Raw genomic sequence first — 5,454 nt, 5'->3', positions numbered from 1 at the left:
AGATCTATGAATAATTGCATATGAAAGTGCAGTTTGTGGTTACTAAATTAATAACGCAAGTGAAAAAAAAAATGCCGACTTGCTTTTACAAATATTTATTTTGTTTTTGCTATAGAAGACTTGTAGATTATAAAACACTTCCGTACACATTTAAACCAAAAGTTTTGTAATGACCCTTGTTTGGTCATGTATCTTGATAAGATACGATAATATATGACAATACCAATTCAAGAATGTAGATATCGTAAACATAATTTTATTTTCATATTTATCCAGCATATTTTGTTAACTGCACATTTTACACGCAAACCTAGTAATGTCAAAAACAACAAAATCATCTATCACTTTCTAACGATATCAGACTATGGAGACTTTCCTCAATGCTTTAGAAAAATAAATACTTCCTATTCCTCTCTGCGTCCAACGTCCTTGCGGTGCGCCATCTATTGGGTTTTCCAGGACTTATTTGTTCAAAAGCTTCGGTGATTCATAGTGAGGCGATTCGTGTTCACTCTCTGGAGGTCTAAGGGAACGAACTTTTGTTCATGATAGTACCTTACCTCCAGTTCATTTTGGAAGCTACCGTACAAAATTTATTGTAGATTACCTTTCATTGCATGTCTTTGCCTCTCTCAACATATACCGCAAATCGAGGGGTGGGAGGACGCCCTCCTGGAAAATCCCCCACCCTGTTTAAGACTGGAAAACTCATTGAAAAGTAAACCAAGCCTTGCTGGTGGTTTACGACCATCCATAAGTAACATAATACAGAGTTTCTTTAATTTTTTATCTATGCAACAGTCATGAAACTTCCAAATGTGACAAGTTCCAGCCACCTTCCCATTGGCTTTTATACATTGATCAGTTTTGTTACACAGCCCACATCTCACTACATTAACAGTACTCAGTCGACTACTTAATCCTTATACACCATCAAACTAAACTTCTGTGGCAGAGCCTGCAGAAGTCACAGTATGCAGGTAGAGATCGACCTTGTGAACGGTGGTGTATTAAACTTTACGTGATATAAGGTGTGCCAGAATAGCTTTATTTCCCAAACAGTGGGGAAAATTCTCAACCAGCTTCTCACAATCATTTGGGATGGAAACAGTAAAATTCTTTAGGACTTAATTTCCCAAACAAGGGGGAAAAATTCTTTACCACTTTCTTCAAACTTTTTTGGAGAAAAAAAATTTCAATACTTTTACCACTAAATTTTAGGGTCTCCTTGAAAGTTTAATGTAAAGCTTAGCTAGCATGTTTAAAGCTTACACTTCATATTTTCCTTCATTCTTAGAATAAATTTCCCAAAAGGATAATTAAATACACAGGAAACTTCCAACACCGGAGTTAGTTTAAGCAACCAAGTCAGAAATTTACAAATCTAAAAATACCAATGGAATTAAAAATTCGAAAATATTTTTTTCTTGAAACTTTTATAAAGTTCGAATATGCATATAGACAAAATTAGACTTTTTCTAAAGTAGACAAATTCCACCCATTAAGATATCCATAACCATATACCAAACAAACTCCACAATATATTAATACTTAATAGCTTTTACTCAAATCCAACGAACAGTTAAGGCATGCCTCCCCTAGAGTAGAAAATATCATAACTTTAAATAATTCATAGCCTTTAGATCTGAACTTAAATTTACCGTTACAACTGTAAAAACAGTATTGAAAAAGTAAAGACAGATCCATACAGATTTTAACTTCAGTATTGAGAAAAGACTTATTGAAAATAGAAATACATGACATTACACAACTAAATAAAACTTAAAACTTTAGTATTGAGAAAATTATGCAGATCTATAAAATATTTTCTTAGACAGCATTGAAACATTGCTCAGATTGGAAATAAGAAGTATGGCATTGCAGTTTGACAAATAACTTTCAATCTTATGTAAAAGAACAATAAATCAAAACTAGTAACATTCGCTATACTTCCAAAATTACTATATATTTTTGAAAATTTCGTGGTATCAAAAAATTTTAAGTGAAAAATTCTAATTTAAAAGCACAAATAGAACAGATTAAAAGCACGACGTCTGGTTGATTACGGGCCGCCTTGTCCTGGCTGAATCTTCAACCAGTAGAAGACCCAGGAATATGGTTGATAAGGTCGATATAGGGCGTCCAGTAGCAAGAACCCGTGTCAGCGTACTGTCCTGGTTAAATCCTCAACCATTTGCAGACTCAAATAATTCTCAAATTCCATATTTGAGAAGTATTTGTAAGCATTGAGTCATATGCCAGGTCCATTGTGGGTAAAGTGGGTAAAATGTCACAGAACCAATGTCCGTAGTTTGTCTTAAAGGTTGAAAAAAACACTTTAGTGCTTTAGTTCTCATTCCACAGAATCCTTGATTTATAACAGTATGTGGCCAGATGGATAAGTTTCACTCATACGGTGCAATACCAATTGATATCTGAAAGAAAATTATTTTAATATTTAGGCAAAATATAAAATACATAAGTTTTAATGGTCACCAATCATTCAAATAAAACTAGTCAACTTTAAACTAAGTAAAGTTATTGCAAGTTATAAATACAAATAGAATAGCTAATTTTAAACAGTAAACTCATCACTACTATGTTGGAACATGGTCAAAATAAAATAAGGTAACTTTAAAGTAAAATTATTACAAACCACAGCCATAGAAATAAAATTTCAGTCCAAATGAAATCACAAAGTCATACCAGTTAAATCTAAAACTAGTTAACCTTGAACTTCGTAAAATCATGACAATGTTAAGACTTCAAACAATGAATATATTGGATATGTAAAAAATATGTAAAAAAAAAAAAGGAGGGGGGGTTGTTTGGAGAGTTAAGTGAATTCTTACCATTGATTTCCAATTAAATATACTAGGAAGAGTTTATTTTGAAAATGTGACAGGATGCATTCAGCAGAAGTGCAGGATTCCCAGTACAGCCAGCGTCTGAAAGGTTTTAACATAATTAACAATAAATAAAAAACTTTCATTAAGAAATCTTGGTAAGCAAAGTAAAGAGGAAAAGTTTAAGAGACTGAAGACTGATTTTGAAATCAGTTTAAATCAAGAAAAGATCTGGTCTTTACCAGTTTTACAAAAAGTCTTTCATTTGCTGCCAATAGAACACAGAATTAAATATTTGCGTGGTGGTAGTCAATATTTTCTATCAGCATTGATTGATAACAGTCAGTACCTTTAAAACTAACCCAAGATCTCTTACGACTTAGCATTTGAATGTACTAAAACATCAACACTTTATGGTAACGTTAGAATCTAACTTATGATAGTAAAGTTCAAAACTTTCAATCTAATTAAATCTCATTTGGTAGACTTGTATGAACTAGAGAATCAGCTGAAAAGATAAGTTAATCTATGATGATTAAGAAGCAACAAATAAAATTTTACACCAGCTGTTATAAAAGCTAATTTTTCTATGATAAAAAAAAGTCTAGATTTCATAGACTCAGTCTCAAAATAATTAAATTTTAAAACATTCTGCTTATAAATTTTAATACTTAAGTTTCAGTAAATACTGTTAATGAATAAGAACCAGTCAATATTTTCATGCACAAACAAGTTTATTCATTGTCGTCATTGTACACTAATCTAATTTTAATATGAAATTCTCTAAAAGTACACTGCTCTTAGTCGTATTTTAGTAAATTGCATGAGACCGTAACTTTACCCAACATTATCTTTCACGGGTTGGTGACAGTAATATCACGCTTATACGCCAATTATCAGTTTTTGGAACTAAATCCTGCAACATTTAATCCAGGATTTTAAACTTTACGGCAAACTTTAGTGTAGGCTACGTAAGCAGTAATCAGGAACAAATAGCTTTCAGTAAAACCAAGTTTTCAATGGACCCATCTTTACCGTAAAAGTAAATTCATGCGTCCAATACCAATATAAGATGCCCTATTAACAAAATTATGTTCCATTTAACTGGGAAATTCAATAGATTCGAAATTATTTATTTCACATTTAAATAAGCTTTCAGATTCATATAGATGAACAGAAAAATTAACGCATCGAAGTGATATTTTTTAACAAAATTTAATTAAAAAATCGAAATAAGAATTAAACGTAACAGACTAAACAACTTTGAATGTAGACTGATAATTAAAGTTATGTCGCAATATACGGTAAAGTGTCTATTCATCAAATTAAGAGTTTGAAAATAACTTTGTAAGAGATTTTACTCCGTTAAGAGGTTTTGTTAAACTTTCAATAACTATGAACATTAAACAATGCAACCGATAGTAATTGCAAATTTCGTAGCTTTGTTGTGCAGGAAATTAAGCTAGCAAGACTGGACAAACTTTATAGATAATTGGTGTACCTCTAAACATTAACTTCAAACTTTCTAAAACCGACACCGACTCAATTGCTAAAATCAATCCGATTCATCAATCACTTAAAGAATTTTCCCCTAATAAAAAATCTGTAAAATTCCTGACCGTTTGAAACATATTTAACGACGTAAAGGAGTGATACAAAGGTTACCAACCCGTAAGAGTTAATAATTATGGTCACATTACTTTACTGAAATACGGCTGAGAGCAGTATATGTAAATGGAGAACTTCAGATTAAAATTACGGTTTTCTTTATTGCCGTGCAAGCTACAGTAACAAAGTAGCATTTGAAAAAAAAGAAAAAATTAATAAAATCAGCAGTTACACTCATGGCTTAACGATTTGGTTTTAAACACAAGGACACTTAGGTAATTAAATCTTCTACATTAAAAAAAAAATTATCTAAAAAACTTTGCACAAACTAACTAAACTACCATTATAAGATTAAAACTTACAAACTTACAAGTTTAGGAAAAGCATGGCAATATTTATGCACTTTGATGGTTGACAGGAACATTTAACACATTGAAAGTTTCACAAACTTAACTGGCGCAAATGGACATATTACCCGAGAGCTTACACAATCTTACCGGTTCTTGGTGTGTGGAAAGGAGCCTGTAGAATTAACAATCTTTATACTAGCGTCACGTTCACAATCTAATTATCACAGAACTTAGCTGGACTTAACACTGTAAGAAATCACACTTGACATCTAGATGAATACCACTTTCAAGACTAAATGCACTGTAACCTAAGCAGAGAAAAAGTAACTTCACCAACGTTGACTTGACATATCAAGGATGACAAAACAACGAATAGTTTCTTTAGTGTCCTTGTAGAAGCAGTGGCGCCATCTGTGTCTACATTTCAGAATTGCTAGTCTTTGGAAAAAAAATAATTAAGACTCATTTCAAGCAACAACCAAAAACTTAAATTTTCCCCCATTTAAAATTACATGAAACTAGTATAAAAACAATCAAATTTATAACCTTTATCAGGACTATGATTGCCATAATTATATAAATCAACGGTGGATGAGTCGTAATTTTTAAGATCTGACATTTATGGGAAATTATGACTCACCTTGCACAAA

General features: G+C 31.8%; 1 long non-coding RNA gene across 1 annotated transcript; it reads right to left on the bottom strand.

Moving 5' to 3' along the window:
- Window positions 1-1,542: 1,542 nt before the first annotated feature.
- Window positions 1,543-5,085, bottom strand: LOC137659421 (uncharacterized). Its single transcript, XR_011047512.1, has 3 exons — window positions 4,952-5,085; window positions 2,853-2,948; window positions 1,543-2,435 (listed from the first exon to the last, which is right to left on the bottom strand). It is a non-coding gene; the product is annotated as an uncharacterized lncRNA (long non-coding RNA).
- Window positions 5,086-5,454: the final 369 nt, after the last annotated feature.

Source organism: Palaemon carinicauda, chromosome 20 (genome assembly GCF_036898095.1).
Source record: "Palaemon carinicauda isolate YSFRI2023 chromosome 20, ASM3689809v2, whole genome shotgun sequence".
In the NCBI taxonomy this organism is placed as follows: domain Eukaryota; kingdom Metazoa; phylum Arthropoda; class Malacostraca; order Decapoda; family Palaemonidae; genus Palaemon; species Palaemon carinicauda.
Note: the sequence above shows the minus strand (reverse complement) of the source record. Positions and strands in the feature narration are given on the sequence as shown.